The sequence below is a fragment of the Triticum dicoccoides genome, chromosome 3A (genome assembly GCF_002162155.2).
Source record: "Triticum dicoccoides isolate Atlit2015 ecotype Zavitan chromosome 3A, WEW_v2.0, whole genome shotgun sequence".
NCBI lineage: Eukaryota > Viridiplantae > Streptophyta > Magnoliopsida > Poales > Poaceae > Triticum > Triticum dicoccoides.
This window is the reverse complement of record NC_041384.1, coordinates 486,276,034-486,296,384: the sequence shown is the minus strand read 5'-3', so window position 1 is coordinate 486,296,384 and position 20,351 is coordinate 486,276,034.

The following is a 20,351-nucleotide window of genomic DNA, read 5'->3' as shown; positions in this document are numbered from 1 at the left end:
AAGTTGTGACGCAGCAACAAGCTCTCCCAATATGGCAGCCTGAAAAAAATAGACTTCCTTTTCCAAACTATTAACGGCTCATCATCCTTGCGCTTCCTCTTGGTTTTCTTCTTCCCGGAAGGATCCTTCCCAAAAACTGTATGCATATCTTCCGTCTGAGCAACAATTTCTGATCCAGAGAGAGGAATTGGCGCTGGCCTATGCTCAACAATGCCATCAAAAGAGTGGGTATTGGACCTAAAGGGGTGGTCTTCATGTAAGAACCTGCGATGCCCCATGTAGCATGTCTTGCTACCATTATTCAGCCTAAGAGAACATGTGTCAGAATGACATTCAGGACAAGCTCCTTCACCAGAAGTGGTACAACCAGCTGTATACCCTAGGCCCGGGAAATCATGAATGGTCCATAATATGGCAGCCTTCAAATTAAAGAACTCTTCTTTTGAAGCATCGTATGTTCTGACACCATGAAGAAACATATCTACCATATCATCAATTAACGGCTCTAGATAAACATCCATATCACTACCAGGAGCATGTTTACCAGAAATCAACAATGTGAGAAAAAAATTTGATTGCTTCATGCACATCCAAGGAGGGAAGTTATAAGGAATCAAGATAATAGGCCAAACACTATAATTCACATTATTGGATCTAAAAGGATTAAAACCATCTGCTCCATATCCAAGCCTAAAATGGCGGCTGTCCTTAGCAAAGTCCTCATGCAACTCATCAAAATACTTCCATTGAGCAGAATCAGCTAGATGCCTGCTCAAACCATCTTTTGTACGCCCTTCATCATGCCATCTAGTGAGAGCTGCTGTTTTGGAACACATAAACAACCTTTGCAGCCTTTTCTTTATTGGAAAATAACGGAGAACCTTCCTAGGTACCTTGTGGACACGTTTTCCATCTAGACTCTTCTTTTCAGATTTCCATTGTGATGTATTGCATATTGGACAAACATCAGCCTTAGCATGGTTTTTCCAGAAGAGGATGCAATCATGTTCACATGCATGAATACTAACATATCCAAGTCCTAGGCATTTCACCAATTTCTTAGCTTCGTTATAGTTCTTGGCTAGTGAGGACCCTTCAGGAAAAGCATCATTAAGTAGATCTAGCAGCAGGTTAAAACTTTTATCTGACCATCCACCAAGCAATTTGACATGAAGTAGTCTAATTATGAAACGTAGTTTTGAGAACTTCTTACACCCAGGATATAGCTCTTGACTAGAGTCAATTTTTAACTTTTGAAGAGCTTCTAAATATGCATCAGTCTGCTCAGAAACTGCGTCATTTTCAAAATCCCCCTCCTTATCTAAACCGCCCCCTAAGTCTCGAAGCAAATCAGAAATGTCATCCTCTTCAGGTGACTCCTCCTCAACCTCATTCTCATGAGCGTCAGGAACATTCAAGAAAGAAGAACTAGATTCTCCATGAAAAATCCAAGATTTATACCCACGGAGAAACCCATCACATACCAGATGCTCATGCACCTCTCTTTATTCATTCCAAAATGAGTTTGAACAGTTCTTACAAGGACATAATATTTTGTTTCCGGATGAATTACTAAATGCAAAGCTTAAGAATTTTTCCACCCCTTCCAAATACACCTTTGTGTGCCTACATGTTATATAAATATGCATATGCATCAGATCAGATGTAGCTAAATAATTGCCTAGTACCCAATAACCGCTAAATTTTTTGTGTTGTACCTAGGCTCATCCATCCACCTTTTGTCCATGGTGGCTGCATCTTCACAAGTAATTCACAAACTACTAAGTGAAATATACACTCAGAGTATCGATGTTGCTGCAAAAATTGGCATTCAGTATGAACATACATATCAAATAGACATAAACTTAAAATAGGGGCATTGAGCCTCTAAAACAGGCTAGATATGCACATAATCATGTTAATGCAAGAGAGATGTATGTGCAACTACTTGATAAAAACATATCACAGTAAGTATGGTTCACACAACCAAATCTGCATCTACTTGAAATACAAAATGAACAACAAAAAACTGAAACTGAAAGAATATCATGCAAGTCATCCAATCAGGTCTATCACACAAGCACTCTTCAATTAGGCCATTAGTGACAATGTGAACTATAGAAAGTACCTCTTTAATCTGTAGGCGTGGCGGAGGAAAGTAATCAACCGGAACAGAGGTCACCCATTAAGGAAGAACAACGGTGGATCCTCGCGTTTGACCCTTCTGCTTCTCCTTGCCGGTGGTAGGTGCTTCTTCTCCTCGTCACAACAGACGGTGCTGCAGCTCCTGGCTGAATGTGGGGGATGGTGCTACAGCTCCTCGATGCGGCGGACGAAGCTGAAGCTCCTGGGCGGATGTGGGGGACGACGCTGCTACTCCCCGGCGCAGCGGACGATGCTGCTTCTCCTCGGCGCGGCGGACGGAGCTGCAGCTCCTGGGCCGATGTGGGGCGGGGGGGTCAGAGGACGGGCGGATGTGGCGCGAGGGGGCCAGGGGGTCAGGGGATGGGCGGGGGGTCAGGGGACGGGCGGCGGCGTCCAGGTTGGGGAGGCGGCGGCGGTGGTAGGTTTAGGTCGGGGCAGGAAGCGAGAGAAAGGGTAGGAGATTGGGGATCGAGGGGATATTTGGTTATGTCTTTTCTTTCTTTTCTTTTTTTTCTTCTCTAGTCTGGCTCGGACGTTTCAGATGGCGCGCGCATGGCTCTCTTTCCGCGCCATATTTTTTGGTGCGGGCCGAAGCAAACAATGCCGACACTTTCTGTGTCCCCACGAATCGGCGACACACAAAGTATCACTAAAGTCTGCATATTCCGACGGAAAATGCATTGGTGATCTGGTGGTGATTTGGCGACATATAATGTGTCATGAGGCTATATAACAGCAACATACTGTGTGTCGGCATAGTTTGTGACAAAAAAAGTGTTGGCGATTCTCACTTCTACCAACAGACGCATGTCGTCTTTGCAGTGCCGTGGTGTAGTGGAGCAATTAGCTAGAGTAGCTCCATGCAGAGTATTGTAGACATAGAAATTTGCAAAATACATATAGATCTGAATGTTGCAGACCCGTAGACTAAACTTCTCTCACAAGCAAAACATGATCACTCTTTGGGTGTTAATCACATAACGATGTGAACTAGATTATTGACTCTAGTAAACCCTTTGGGTATTGGTCACATGAAGATGTGAACTAGTCACATAAAGATATGAACTATTGGTGTGAAATCACATGATGATGTGAACTAGATTATTGACTCTAGTGCAACAGGGAGAATGAAGGAAATGTGCCCTAGAGGCAATAATAAAGTTGTTATTTATATTTCCTTATATCATGATAAATGTTTATTATTCATCCTTGAATTGTATTAACCGGAAACTTAGTACATGTGTGAATACATAGACAAATAGAGTGTCCCTAGTATGCCTCTACTTGACTAGCTCGTTAATCAAAGATGGTTAAGTTTCCTAGCCATAGACATGTGTTGTCATTTGATAAGAGGGGTCACATCATTAGATAATGATGTGATGGACTAGACCCATCCATTAGCTTATCACTATGATCGTTTAGTTTATTGCTATTGCTTTCTTCATGACTTATACATGTTCCTATGACTATGAAATTATGCAACTCCCGAATACCGGAGGAACACTTAGTGTGCTATCAAACGTCACAACGTAACTGGGTGATTATAAAGATGCTCTACAGGTGTCTCCGATGGTGTTTGTTGAGTTGGCATAGATTGGGATTAGGATTTGTCACTCCGATTGTCGGAGAGGTATCTCTGGGCCCTCTCGATAATGCACATCACTATAAGCCTTGCAAGCAATGTGACTAATGAGTTAGTTACGGGATGATGCATTACATAACGAGTAAAGAGACTTGCCGGTAACGAGATTCAACTAGGTATGATGATACCGACGATCGAATCTCGGGCAAGTAACATACCGATGACAAAGGGAACAACGTATGTTGTTATGCGGTTTGACCGATACAGATCTTCATATAATATGTAGGAGCCAATATGAGCATCCAGGTTCTGCTATTGGTTATTGACCGGAGATATGTCTCGGTCATGTCTACATAGTTCTCAAACCCGTAGGGTCCGTACACTTAACGTTCGATGATGATTTGTATTATGAGTTATGTGATTTGATGACCGAAGTTTGTTCGGAGTCCCGTATGAGATCGCGGACATGACGAGGAGTCTCGAAATGGTTGGGACGTAAAGATCGACATATTGGAAGGCTATATTCGGACATTATAAAGGTTCTGAGTCATTCGTGTATTTTTCAGAGTACCAGAGAGTTACAGAATTCGCCGGGGGAAGTATTGGGCCTTCATGGGCTTTAGTGGAAAGGAGAGAAGGGCCACAAGGGGAGGCCGCACGCCCCCCATGGGCTGGTCCGAATTGGACTAGGGAGAGGGCGGCCCCCCTCTTTCCTTCTCCCTCTCCTCTCCTCTCCTTCTTCTCCTACTTGGACTAGGAAAGGGGGAAACCTACTCCTACTAGGAGTAGGAATCCCCCCCTTGGGCGCGCCCCTTGTGGCCGGCCCTCTTCCTCCGCCCCTCCTTTTTATACGGGGGAGGGGGGCACCCCATAGACACACAAGTTGATCTTAACCGTGTGCGGTGCCCCCGTCCATAGATTTCCACCTCGATCATATTATCGTAGTGCTTAGGCAAAGCCCTGCGTCGGTAACTTCATCATCACCGTCAACACGTCGTCGTGTTGACGAAACTCTCCCTCGGCCTCAGTTGGATCTAGAGTTCGAGGAACGTCATCGAGCTGAATGTGTGTAGATCGTGGAGGTGCCATGCATTCGGTACTTGATCAGTTGAATCGCGAAGATGTTCGACTACATCAACCGCGTTACTTGACGCTTCCGCTTTCGGTCTGAGGGTACGTGGACACACTCTCCCCGCTCGTTGATATGCTTCTCCTAGATAGATCTTGCATGATCGTAGGAATTTTCTAAAATACTATGTTCCCCAACACTCCTTCACATGGATCACTTTGGTCCTCCATCTTTTGATGGCCTTGGGGGAAGAAAGTATTGCTTGGTGATTGTGGATGACTACTCAAGATATACTTGGGTGTATTTCTTTAAGAGGAAGAGTGAGACCCAACAAACCGTCATCAAATTTTCTAATGAAGCTCAACGTCAACATGAAGCAAAGATATTGATGATTAGAAGTGACAATGGCACCGGGTTCAAGAACTACACCTTGATGAGTTCCTTAGTGATGAGGGGATCAAGCACCAATATGTTGCACCCTATACCCCTCACCAAAATGGTGTGGCGGGGAGGAAGAACTGGACGTTGATGGATGCGACAAGGACCATGCTGGCGGAATTCAAATCTCAGTATAACTTTTGGGACGAAGCCATAAACACCGCTTGTCATGCATCCAATCGGCTCTATCTACGCAAAGGCTCGAACAAGACTCCTTACGAGATACTTACCGGTAACAAGCCCAACCCACTACAAAAAAATACACTTCCATGATGATACGTGTTTGTCACAGTAGGTCACATTTTCTGTCATGCATGTACATCCATGACAAATTTATGACAGAATCAAGATAGTCATACCTGTGCGGTCGTAGAAGTGTTCCATGACATTACCAAAATTATCATCACGAAAGTGTCCACTTCCATCACGATAAATCATGCATCACAGAAGTGCTTTCGTCAAGGGTGACCGACACGTGGCATCCACCGTAACGGAACGCCGTTAAGCTATCGGGTTTGGTTTTGGATCCGATAACCCATTAACAGCCCCGACCAATGGGGATTTTCCACGTGTAAAATCATCATTGGCTAGAGGGAACACGTGTCGGCTCACCGTTGGGACAGATGTCATCCACTCATTGGACCCAAAGCGCCTATGATACGTCGACACGTGGCACGACCCAAAAGAGGCCCATTCCTGTGAAAAGGCCGGCCCGTTTGACTTGGTCAAAAGGTGGCGGGTCAGCCCACGGCAAGCCTGTTAACGGCCTATTCGCACATAGCCCATTTACAGCCCGCTAACCCAGGGCCCATTTACGGCCTATCCGAATTAGGCCCAGTAGTGTCATCTGAGCCGTCCAATATAATTCCAGCCCGTTTTAACATCCGGCCCATGTATGGTCCATGACGTCTTTCTGCCCATATGAGGCCCTTAGTAACCCTCGGCCCATTAATGGCACGTGGTAAAACTGGCCCGTAATGAACAATGTATCACTTTATACCCATTAACGGCCCATTATTCCGTTGGGCCGTTTCCAGCCCATGTTATCTTTCAGCCTTCTCAGGGCCCATTTATTCTTGGGCTCATTTCCAGCATTCATTTACTTTCGGCCCGTTACTGTCATTTTCTGCTTGTGGGCCAAATTCAGCCCGTGGTTACAGTCGGCCCGTTTGTGGTCCGTTAATACGTTGGGCCGTTTTCATAGCGTCATCGAATACGGCCGATTAACAACGGCCCATTATGGTCGGCCCATGAACGGACAATTTCAACTCTAGCCCATTTACGACCATAATGTGCTCTGTTATTGGCCCATGTTTGGCCAACCGATCATACGGCCCGTAGAAGGCCCATTAATGATACGGCCCGTAGAAGGCCCATTGTGTCTACGGCCCGTATAAGGCCCATTGTTTCTACGCCCCGTAGAAGGCCCATTGTTTCTACAGCCCTTAGAAGGCCCATTATTTCTACGGCCCGTAGGAGGCCCATGTTAACTACAGTAAATATGTAGCCCATGGTTAATGTGGCCTAGTTTTAAAAAATAGGCTATTGCGGCCACTAGCAAACCATGGAAAAAGAACTGCACTGACTACAAGAAAACAAATAAACAAGACAATAAGGAAATAGATAGGCAAGCAACTTACGCTAGGCTATCACGGCTATTACACATATTACATTCACTGGGCATCAAAGTTCGCCACCAGTGCAAATATAGGGAACAAAGCAGCATATAAATGCCGCGGCAAAACAAGTCCAGAACTGAAACCACTTTAGAAGAGCTCAAGAAACAATATCCTGGGTACCCATAATGCTGGCAAGATGCTTAGCAAGCTTATTAACTTTCTCTTGTTTGGCGCTTAAATCCTCCAGTACTTGTTGTTGCACCAGAAAGCATGCATCTGAATTCTGCAGGGACTTCCTCAGTCCTTCGGCTTCCAGTCACATAACATCTGATCGATGTCTTTCAACTTGAAGTTGAGACTCAAGAAGCCGAACTGATTCAGGCAACAAGTTCGAAGAGCTGGTGCCAGCAGTAGTAGCCAGTAACTCGAACACTACATCAAGACAGGACTTTGGGGTTGTCTCAGTGTCTTCAATATAGTTTTTATCAGCTTTCTTGGAGACCAACAGGGATGTCTCACTGAGCTGCCAGCCACCACCGGCCAAACAGCCACCCCCGCCGCCCGCGGCCGGTGGTGCGCCGCCCCACCCGCCCCGAAAACACTCCCCATCACCGGTCCGCCGCCGCCCCGGCCATCCCTGTAGCCCCCCCTGCCGAGCTTTTTCTTCGACAATCCCCACGCCACCGCCGACGACCACCACCCCCACCCTGAACCCTAAGATATATAGTGGGGTACCTCTCCGGCGAGCCCCCCTCCCCACTGTAGCTGGTTCTTCCTTAACTCCAGTGAGCCCCCCACCCCTGAAAATCGACTGACCCAAAAGTCGATTCAGTCGACTGAAGTGTAGCTAAATCGGAGCAGCATCGCAAGCAAGAGCAAGTGCGAGAGAAGCAGCGCGAGCAAGAGCAAGAGCAAGAGCAGACCAGGAAGGGGACCGAGAGCAAGAGCAGAGCAGCAGCGCGAGCGAGAGCTAAAGCAGTAGCAGCTCCTACTGATGTGGACGTCGCTGCCGAGGGAGCGACGCCATGGAGGAAGTGGCCGGGGACACCGCCGTGGATGGAGCCGCACCGTGTCGGCTCGGGACCGAGCGCCGGCAGCACCGTGAGATCGAATCAAGAAGAAAATGCGGCGATTAATGTAAAACCTCTTTGGTGGCGCCGATTAGGACACAACTTCATCCGAGGAAACGATGATGATGATGCTCTTCCGGTGGTGCAGGTGAAGACGATGGTGTGGGAATGGAGGTGGCGCGAAAGACGAGGGGAACATCCGGGTAGCTCCTTGGAGGTGGATGATGGGGTGACTGAACCGGCGGGATGACCAGATCGACGACGGATCCTCATCCGGTATGATGGACGAGGGACGTCGAGGTGCTATTGTGGATGACGTCATCGGGGAAGAGGCTCCGGCTGGGTGGCGGATGAAGGAGGGTGTGGGGCTTCGCAGTTTTTGCCGGCCTCGGTGTACGAATGGGTGGGAAGATGGGATGGGAGTGGGGAACCATGGCTTAGGGACGCGCTTGTCTGAAATGTGGGGTAAGTTACAAAAGTCCCCCCACTGATTTCAAGCGGTTCTTTCGATTCAGGGGTATCACAGGCATTTCACGTGTCGGGATTTCACAGGAGGTGGGAGTTTTCGCGCGCATTGTAATTTTGGAATAGCAAGGCGCGGGTTGAGATGGAGGGAGTTTTCGGAGCACAACAAGACAAAGATATATCTTAAATATTTCGGGCTAACAAGGCGCGGGTTGAAGAGGCGGGAGTTTCACAGCACAATAGACAAAGACGCTAGCTTGAAATTTCGGCATAACAAGGCGCGGCTTGAAATTTCGGGAGAACAAGCTTAATGTGTACCAAAAAAAGACAATTTCGACTAGTATGATATACTACGTACAATGTGTTTAACGCGCACAACACACACACATACACCATTTAGACTAGTAAGGTACACGTGCATTGCATGCATGAGATTTGGCAACCAAATTATGAAAAAATACCACATTATAGCATGTAAGCTTTGATTCATATATGCATGATGTAGATGTTCGTTTAATTCTTATAGTTCATTTCATTCAAAATCATCTAGTTTTTATAAGAAAGCTAATATATTTTAAGATTCATGGAATTGTGCGTTGTAAGGCATAAAGTAAAAACAAATCATGTAGAAAAACATTAGGGCAATTCTGATACGGAAGATTCTAGAACAAAGAAGAAGTGCTTGTGTTTTGAGGTTTGTGCATTATGCTTAAGTTCAACCATAGAGTCTTCTAGATTGTACATGTGGCAAAATCTGGTGGAATCTAGATGATATCCAACGGCCAGTAGTGCTCAAATTTTCCAGCTCTGCACCATCGGATTGGCCTCATCCGACGACCATCTTTCAAAGTTAAAGTTATACGCATACTATATAAAAAATATAAAATATAATATACATATAGGGGTATAGATATAGATATGTGATGCGAAAGCCACCCATCATCTCCAATTTGAATAGTGTGTCCATGCACAGATGCAATGTGGCCAAACGATGTCTGCCATTGGTATCTCAAATTCAAACCAATCTGACCTTGTTCAATGTGCATACATTGCAACATGCTCGTTCCCAAACCACACCGCGCAGATCTCCGTTATATTCATGCATGCATGGGTTTCAAACATCATGATCTCTTATTCAAATATTTGAATTCAACTTTACATTGATTATGACCTCATCTAGTCTTTTACACCCACACATTGCTCTTCTCTTTATAATTGTACCACTAACTTTCTCTCATGCATGCATGCACACACACTACCAGTCGGCATTATCCATCGCACACATGCAATCTTTTTCTTCAGGTCGGTCTCCCATGAAGGCACACACACACACACACACATCTCCCTCTCCATCATATCGGGCATTATTTATCTCTCACGTGCATGCACAACGATCGATGTTCCTCTATCTCTCTCTCTCTCTCTCTCTCTCTCTCTGTGTGTGTGTGTGTATAGCTAGGTCTTTCATAGTTTTCCACATAAACTGATCAATCTATATATCTAGTGAGGTCTCACCCTCTTTCCCACGTCCACATCGATCAATATATACCTCTCTATATAGGATTACATATATAGCTAATACACCCACATTAATTATATATCCAATGCCCCCTCTCATCATCCATGCCTTCCACTTCATCTCTCAGATGCGCGCACAATGGCGAAGACAGGGGGCAGCAAGGGCCCCGCCCCCTAACATCACTATATATTGAGGCTAATATGAATGTAATCATTAGACAATTGCTGGTAAAAATGGTTTAAGTTGATGAATTGGCCTTCCTCGTAAAGGATTAGCAATGCTTGGCCCCCTAGCTCATGGGACATTTTTCATGGCTCCTCCACTGCGCGCAACAACGCACGTTCTCGCCCCCTCTCTCTAAATATCGATCTCGCAGTTGTGCACTCCTTCATAGTCTCCCTCCACTCGGCCCCTCGCACCATCTTCTAGCCCCCACCGGATTTTGCCACATGTATGATCTAGCAGACTCCATGGTTGAACTTAAGCATAATGCACAAATCTCAAAACAACAGTGGTTCTCCTTTGTTCTAGAATCTTCCGTATCATAACTTCCCAAACTTTTTTTCTAGTTGAATTGCCATTATTTGTTTTTACTTTATGCTTTACAACGCACAATTCCATGAATCATAAAATAGATTAAGGGCTTCTTTGATTCAAAGGATTCTCGAAGGAATTTTGGAGGATTCTAATCCTTAGGAATTTTTCCTATCTTGGTTGTTTGATTCGTAGGATTGTAAACCATATGAATTTTTCCATATGATTCATTTGCACTAGATTTCATAGGAAACAACCCATCCACTCAAACCTCTTTGAAAGAATTCTACGTTTTTTCTATGCACAATCAAACACTCGTACCATCCTGTAGGATTCAAGACGACATTCCACTCTAATCCCATGTTCTTCCTATTCCCGCGTTTTGGAAATCCTACGAATCAAAGAGGCCCTAGGTTTTTTTATAAAAACTAATAGATTTTGAATGAGATGAACTATAGGAATTAAACGAAGGTCTACATCAGGCATATATGACTCAGAGCTTACATGCTACAGTGTGATATTTATTCGTAATTTGGTTGCAAAATCTGACGCGTGCAATGCACGTGTACCTTACTAGTACTTCGAGTATGTGCAAAACACAATGGCACACTACACAGTGTCTCTCTTATAGTGACGTGCTGCTGGTTCCAGAAGAATGTACTCGTCATCCCTGAGCCGCATTGGCGGTACATGCACGAAGCGAAGATGTGCACGCACGCCACGCACGCACACGTAGGTACACGGGCGGATGCAATTTTGTACCAAGATCCACCCCATGTGATAATTTGACGCGTGTAAAGTCCTTCACTTCATTGATGGTCAATTGATACAGCGCATGCAAATTGAGTGGACGTGAGGGCGAAAGAAAGACATTACTGCTCCACTGCACGCATGCGAGTAGTTAAATCATGGGTTGCTAGTAGTACTTCCATTGGTCTCCTTCGTATTTTGTGTGTGCGTCTTCCTTCTATTTTGGGGGTGATAATCCTCCTTCTTCTTTTGCTCCCGTGTTTCTTATTTTGCTTCGGGTGTTTGGCCGCATATGTCACCTTCTCTGCGAGCCATGAATAGAACAATGCTAAAAATGAGATGACTAGCAAATTAGATCATTCTTTATCGCCAATAGAACAATGTCTCTTGCTAGTAATATATAATAAGAGTAGACAATAGAGGATATGGCAAACTCCGTCATACTCCAGTGGAAAACTTGAGTATACCACATGGTTCTTTGCTTCTTCTCAGGTCGTCGGCACATTTATATGAGCAGTCAAATCACAAGGCTTCGCCTTCCAGCAGTAATGAGCCGTCAAATCACAAAGGCCCTCGCATCTCGTGAAAAGGACCAAGCTAGACTGCCCCGCCCTCTAGCCTTTTAAAAAATGTACACATTTGTACAGTAGTAGTATCGATGGATATCGCCATGGAGCAAAACTAACAAGATGTAATTAAAGAAAAAAGGTGGTACATATAGAGCGCTCGTCGCCAAATTATGCATATACTATATGACACTACCCACTATGAAGGTACTAGTAATATAGACTAGTAACTGGTCTATGTCTATGTTACTCTCCACTATGATCAGCCAAAGTCGAGGCGCGGATACCAATGAGGGCCTGGTTGTGTCTATACTTGGACAATTCATCCAACTGCATGTGCACCAGGCAGACGAAGCTCGTGTCGTGTTGGTGCCATGTGCGGCCCGCACATTAACCAAAACCTCGCGCCTCCATCTTAGCCTCCGCGTTTAAAACATGTCAATCTCAAGGCCAAGGTGCAACATGAAACCTATGATAGAGCCAATCAGATGGTTGAGAATACTACAATTCGTAGCTACATATGCGTGTGTGAGAGAGGACGAGTGCGTGCGTGTGTGAGAGAGTACAACTGTATGTGGGTGGCAACGACCTAGGGAGCAGTGATGGTGCATGCGAGAAGTCCCGAGAGATAGGTGTAATGCGTCTGAAAAAAGACTAGTCTATAGCTCGCCACGAGGCTATTCCTGTCGAAGGCCAAGCGTAAGATATGTATCCGACGGTGCCAGTTTTTGCACGTACACATCAGTAGAAAAAGAACTAGTACCATGGCATATGCTACACCACGTCCGAGAAAACGTCCCGACGTTACGCCATCCGGGAATAGTGCCGCACTTCGAAACTAGAACCGTCAATAAATTTTGAGCGCATCTCGTCACATTCCAAATTACTACTACTACCACACTATATTTAATTGCAAATCTGTTCACACCGATCACATCCTAAACGGTTTCCCACTTAGGAGCGTATTAGTAGTACTCCTACTCGGTTATAAATACTACTATGCTAAGATGACTGCACATTCCTCCTCAACTCCTCATCCACAAAAAACAATCAAGTCAATCAAGCCATAGCCAGCGTGAGTTTCGGGTCGAGAGATTTCCACCAGGGAGAGGTGAGCATGGAAGAGAAAGCACGAGAGATGTCCCACCTCGCTGCGAAAGTAGCCGACATGTCCAGCCGCGCAGCAGTAGCAGCACAGACGTCCCGCTGCGCCGCCGAAGCAGCACAGAGGTCCCGCCGCGCCGTTGATGTAGCAGACTGGTCCGGCCATGCTGCAGAAGCAGCAGAGATGTCCTGCCGCGCCGCCGAAGCAGCAGGGAGGTCCCGCCCCACCGCGGCGGCCTAGGAAAATTTCTCGCGGGCAGGCAAGGACTCTTACAGGCGCATGCATGCGATAGTCCATAGCCAGATGGATCAGATCTCTGGCTGGGCGAAGATGCAGGACGAGGCTACCGGCATCATCCAACAACTAGGGGAGGGCAATGCGAAGCTCCGAGGCGAGCGCGACCTGCTGAGGGCGAAGATCGCCGGAAGGGCGAAGCAGGAGGAGGAGACCGCTGCCGTGTTGCTGAAAGTGCGTTATATCGACTAGAGGGGGGTGAATAGGCGTTTTTTATGAATTTTTCACTGAGGAATTTAAGGGTGAGGAAATTCCTGAGTGAAGAACTACTTGCAGCAGAATAAGTACTCAGAAGTAAACATAACCGTGCATGAGGATGGTCTTCATGATGAAATGAAAACAAGCACAGAGTACAGAAAGCGTAAACACATGATTACACAAACTGGCTGAAGAAATTGAACTGAGGAAATAGAGAAAGTCTTCAGTCAAAGTCTTCAAACAGATATGAACAAGCACACAACTCAGAAATGAGGAAATAGAACCAGGTAGCTTGGTGAAGACAATGATTTGGTAGACCAGTTCCAACTGCTGTGACAGTTATACGTCTGGTTAGGGCGGCTAGGTATTTAAACCTGAGGACACACAGTCCCGGACACCCAGTCCTGAACACGCAGCTCAGGACACTTAGTCATCACCGTATTCCCCTTGAGCTAAGATCACATAGACCTCACCCAATCACTCGTGGTAAGTCTTCAGGTGAATTCCAAACCTTCACAAACTCGGTCACTCGACGATCCACAATTTCCTCTTGGATGCTCTAGACCATGACGCCTAACCGTCTGGAAGATGCACAGTCTTCAAAGGTAACAAGCGTCAGATCCATGCAGGATCAATCTCTTCAGTGATGCTCAATCACTTTGGGTTTGTAGGTGTTTGGGTTTGGGTTTTCCTCACTTGATGATTTTCACTCAAAGTCCTCAAAGGATGGGAAGCTCTCAAATGACAAGTGTCAGTTTCTCTTAGAGCAGCCAACCAGCTAGTGGTTGTAGGGGGCGGCTATTTATAGCCTAGGGAGCATCCCGACATGATAAGACATAAATGCCCTTCAATGATATAACCGTTAGGTGGGTAGATATTTTGGGACAGCTGGCGTATAGCACAACAACGGGCAGAATTTTGAGTATCAAATTCCTCAGGGCTATCATGTTCCTCACGATGTAGGCAATCCACACTGACGAATTCCTAACTCCTCAGTCAGAACAAATTCCTCGGAGACTAGAAGAACTTCGTCTTTGTCACTGAAGAGTATGAATGAACTGTATGAGATTTCCAATGGCTTCATTCAAAGGGATTGGTAGGTGTAGGATTTTGAGTTGAGCATCACATCGAAATTTTTCCTTAGTATTTCCTTGACCCCCTTTAACAGTACGGTGTTTCCTGTGACTCAAGAAAGAGAAAATGAAACTACGAAAATAAAAGTCTTCACGCTCCATGTTCCTTGAATGAATACCAAGTTTTGAAGGTCACACCAATTTCTTCACTTTCAAAGTCTTCAGAAATCCAAAGTCTTCAGTTGAAGAACTTCATTTTTAGGGGTCAACTTTCCCTGTAAATATCAAACTCCTCATAGACTTATAGACCTGTGTACACTCACAAACACATCAGTCCCTTAACCTATAAGTCTTCAATACACCAAAATCACTACGGGGCACTAGATGCACTTACAATCTCCCCCTTTTTGGTGATTGATGACAATATAGGTTAAGCTTTCAACGGGGATAAACATATGAAGTGTAAATATTGGAATTGAGGCATTTGATTGCAAGATATAGAAGAACTCCCCCTGAAGATGTGCATAGTGAGGGATTTGCTTTTGAAGCAATGCACACTTTGAAGAGTAGTATCATGGAGATCTCCCCCTATATCTTGTAATTTATACACGCATTTAACATATAATATGAAGAATTTGAAATGCATGATGAAATATAGTGACTGATGTAATTCAGCATGCGTGCATTAACATTAATGAGGAATAAGCATGCAGAAAAACACAACAAAAGTATCAGGCCACCATAGAGTTTAAGATTACAACTCGATCCAGCAAAGTCTTCAAAAGAACGAGAGTTGTAACTTAGAGAGAAAAAAACGCCCATATAGGTAGACCTGCTTGAAGATTAACTCAAATTTCTCCCCCTTTGTCATCTAATGACCAAAAGGATTGAAAATGAGGACTAACGCCCCTGAAGAATATCAAGTTGATGGAGGAGCGCCAGCGTTGTTGGGGTCGTCTGTCGTTGTAGGGCCTGCCGCAGTGTCGTCCAAGTCTTCATACTCGTCGGTTTCACGCGATGAAGAATATGAGCTGGTCACCAAAGAAGGAACCTTAATCTTCTTGAATTTCTTTGGTGGAGGTGCAGACCAGTCAAAATCTTCCTTGAGACCCATTTTCTTCAGATCTTTTTCACCATACAGATGTGATAGGACAACCCAGGTGCGACCGAAAACTTCATGGAGGTAGTAATGGTTTTTCTTCACTGCATTATGAGTAGCAGTCATGTTGTGAAGAATAAAACCAAGCTGATGTTTAACCCATTTATGGTTTCGATCCACCTTCTGGTGAAGACTAAGAAGCAGCTCATGGTCAGCCATCGCACGTGGAGCTGTGGCTTGAGGAGTAGACTTGGGTGCATTGGCAGCAGAATCATGAGTGGCAGAGTCATCATTGGTGGAGTAAGATGCAGCTTTGTGAAACTGACCATCCGATGGACGAATGCCTTCATCAATGACCAGAGGTGCCTTGCCCTTTTCATCAGCTGAGAAATAAGTCTGATTGAGGACTTCAATCGGGGGCAGGTAGCTGAGGTGATTCTGAAAATCAGCCTTGTAGTTGAGTGAAGACCTTGTTCTAAGGAATCTCATAATCCAAGGAGCATAAGGCTTCAACTCAAACGGAGAGAGTGCAACATTTGACAAAGTCCTCATGAAGAAATCATAATAATTGATAGGAATGCTATGAATGATGTTGAATCATAGATTCTTTATGATGCCAACAATTTCCTCATCAGATGAGTCATGGCCTTTGATGTGACTCATTGTCCTTGTCAGAATGCGATAGACTGTTCTGGGCACATAGAGTAAGTCCTTTACGAGGAATTTGGTCCTTGGGGCTTGATTGGGCTTCAGAGGCTTCATTAACACTTGCATGTAATGAGCAGTGAGTTTAGGTTCTTGGTACAGGCAGCGAGCTCCTTCACTGGGTGGACTGATGGGCAGGGCGTGAAGCAATTCAGAGGCCGGTGCCTTAAATGAGTATTATCGGTCATCTAGTCCATGACCCAGGTGTTGATGTCTTCAGGATCACCAGTGATGTGTAGTGTCTCATAGAATTGAAGAATGAGCTCTTCATTCCAATCAACAATGTCAGAGCAAAAGTTGAGGAGGCCTGCGTCATGAAGCACACCAGGCACAGGAGAGAAACAAGGAAATGATTCCATATCCACATGAGGAATAGGCTCATGGTAGAGGATTTTCTCCTTGTTGAAAAACAGTGAAGAATAGAAGTTGGCCTGGCTTGCAGTCCAGAAACGCTTCCTCCTTAGACGAGCAGAGTCATAAGGGTTGTAGTCAGTGAATACTACATGCTCGCCAAAAAAGTCATCAGCCTTGAATTTTTGTTTCTTCGAGAAGGGACCCTTTGGTTTGGGGTGAGGAGTGTCAGTCAATTGCATCACAACCTTAGGGATCTCGATCTTAGGTTTCACAGGCTGAGGAATTTCAGGAACTTCTTCAGTGGCAGCCGGGGACTTCAATTCTCCATTTACATTTTCATCAGCACTAGTGGCTGGAATTTTGTTCATGGATGGACGGAGTTGCACGAGGTTCTTCCTATCCCATTTGAACTTCAGTAGTCATTGGGGACTGAGGAATTTGTTGCAGAGTAGTGAACAAAGGAGAATTGGGGTGCTGACTTTCCCAAAAGTCATCATTCGGCACTGGCGTGGTGCATCCAATGTCCACATCAACTTCTTCATCCATTTCTTCAATGCCGGCCTCTTCAGTAGTGAACTGAGGCATGGGCGATGAGATAATTGGGGTTGAAGGGTTTTCATCCACTTCAATTTCTTCATCCAACTGCTCTGACGAAGCAGCAGAAGGATTCTCTTCATCGGATTCACTTGGAATCACATAGTCTTCACCAAAAGGAACAAGGTCCTTTGATGGGATGGTTGAGATAGGAACATCGCCAATTGGGTTGTCAAATGAGCTAGTCAATGGCTTCATCTTCTTCGGGGCTGAAGAATCTGATGAAGTTGATGCCTTCCTTTTCTTCACTGCTGCACGCTCTGCAGCCTTGGTCTTCTTCACATCCGATGCAGATGGAAGGATCGGAGTTGGTGTAGGCGCAAGAGGAGCAGAGGAATTTGGTTGAATTTCTTCAGGCGCAACTAATGCAGTTGCCCTGACGTCTTCACTTTCTTTAGGCACAACACTAGTGGTTGCCCTGGCAGTTTCTTCAGTGGGTGGAATGCAGTCATCAGCCTTGGAATTAGCATTTTCTTCAGCAGCCTAAGTGTCATCAGCGGTGCTGGCATTTTCTTCAGTAGGCTGAGCAGATGCTTCAGTTTGAGGAATTTCTTGTTGTGTTGGGGCTGCAACAGTGGAAGTGAACTTTTCAGTCAATTTCACAAACCTGACTTTGGCTCCAAGCCAGTTAGCATGGTATGCGTCAAATTCATCATTGAGTTTCTTGATCTCTGATTGAATTGTGACAAATTCTTCAGTTGTCATAGAGACAACGTTCTTCTTCAGGAAACGCTCCTTCTTGTACCGCGCTTTCTTGATCTGCCTGGCCTTCTCAAACTTCCATTTTTCTTCCTGAATGAAGTGAGTCAACATATGACTTTGGCCAGGAGTCAGCTTGAAATCAGGCATAGGAGTATTGGGGTCCTTGTGCCATAGATCAATGTACTCAAGGATCAATTTTGGATCCAAAAGCAGCGGCACACTTGTGCCATTGGCTCTAGCGGCCCTGACTTGCCTATCTCTAATGATTTCTGCAAGTTCATCATCATCAGCTTCGTCTTCATCGGACGGCACTTGGAAGGCGACTTGCCTCTTGTGAGGACTTGGGCGAGAACCTCGTCCAGCAGTGGCCTTTTTCTTCAGCAGAGAGGGGCCTGTTGAGGAATTTGGTGCATCTGAGGAACTAGCAAAAGCTCCCGAGGCAATAGAGATGCCTGTCATTCTTTGGCCCGTGGCAAGATGCCCAGGTTCTAAGGATTTGGTCAGAGCAGCTGAGGACTTTGGCGGAGGAGCTGAGGACTTGGGAGCAACATGAGGAGTTGGCCGTGAGGGTTTTGAAGAGTCTGGCCGTGAGGGCATTGCTGAGGAACTTGGCCGTGAGGGCATTGAGGGTGAAGCACTTGGCTTGTGAGCAGGCTTCTTTGGCATGGCCTTCTTTGTCTTGGTTGTAGAGGCCTTAGCAGTGGCAGCAGCAGCAAAATCTTCATTAAATTTCCTCACTGCTTCCTTAGCTACTTTGACTAGCTTGGCCTGGCGCTTGGCCCATTCATCAGGATAATCCTCACCGCGCTTGAGGCTGGTGGGATCTGCTTCTTGGCTAGGTGCCAATGGAGGTCTCGGGCATGGAGGATTGAGAGCGAATTTCTTCATGTACTTGAGAGCAACATACCTGTACTCCCTCCACTCTCTTGCCCATCTCCTCTCAATCTTTTGAATGCGCACCTTGCGCTGATTTTTGTCCTCCTCAGGGGGTGTGCGGTACCCAACATAAATATAATCAGGGAGTTCATACACTATGTTGACCTCAGGCCTCTTTCCTCCTTTCTATGGCTTCTTTTCATCAGTCATTTTCTTCAGATGAGGAATTTGAACAATGGAATTCTTTGAAGATGTATGCAACTTTTTTTTGAGGAACGCTGCAAATGAGTTAAGTTGATGAGAACCTAGTGACTCAGCGGCTGACATGAGTACCTGTGAACAGAGTATAGTTGTGAGGAATATGGAGAGGTCATATGTGTTCTCAGAAGTTTTTCAAAGAAAACAAGTTTGAGGAATTTGACCAGATGAACAAGTTTGCGGAATTTGACCAGATGAGTCTTGAAGAATTTCACTAAGCGTTCTTTGTCTTAGGTTCCAGAGTTGTATAGATCAAAAATTCACACAATTGAGGAATCTTGAAGAAAAATATAACTTAGAGAAATGAATCAAGAACAGATGACATGTGAGGTGTTCAGTGTGTGACGAATTTGAAAAAAAAATACCTTTGAAGATTTTGTAGAAATTTGTCGAATCAAGGAGGGCAGTAAAAGTAACTTTTAATTACCCTAGACGAAGAACACGACGAACTAAGAGGTGTAGATGTGAAGTTCGTCAGTTCAGATCTTCCACGCTCTAACTTGGCAAAGGAAGACAACTACGGCGGCGGCGGAGTGAAGAAATCCGCAGCCGGCGCGAGTACGACGGCGACGAGGTCGAGGCAGTGAAGCTCTTCCTCACCGGCGACGATGAAGTAGCGGTGGCACTAGGGTTTGAGAAGCTCGAGCTGGAGTGAGAACGAGCGGAGTAACAGTGAAGTGAGGAAGGGAAGGGGTATTTATAGCCACGGTGAAAAAATTGTTCCTTCGAAGAAATTGGACGAACATGCCCCTGACCTTTCTCATTCGCTTGACATGTGTCACCCACGTATCGAGAAGTGGAGATTGGGTGGGATCATGGGTGAATAGATAAGTGTTATCGTGGGATGTGGAACGGTTTGAGCGGCAAAACCGAAAATTTAGATAGGATAAGTTAAAAGTTTCGTTCGCAAATTCTTCAGCTGACAAAAACACAGTGAAGATTTTGAACAAGTTTCACATAGAACACACATGAAAAATTTGTGAATAGATTGAGTTGAGTATAGAATAGAGGGGGAAGGATCCGATCACATTCACTTAGCAGAAAGGACAATATGAAGAAATAGCTATAAGTGAATGCTGTAGAGGATACAAATTCATATATATATATATATATATATATATATATATATATAAATAACTGAGCCATTCTGTTACTAGTAACAAAATATTATTTTGTTACCCTCGCGCCCTGTATAGATCGATGGACGCGAATCTTGTAAACTGACCGAAGCCCCCACGATCCACCCCTGCATCCAGCGCCGCCCGAGCCCGCTCCCTACAGCGCACCGCCGCCCCTGGCCTCCTACCTCCTCCAGCCAAGCTCGCCGCCGCCCAGG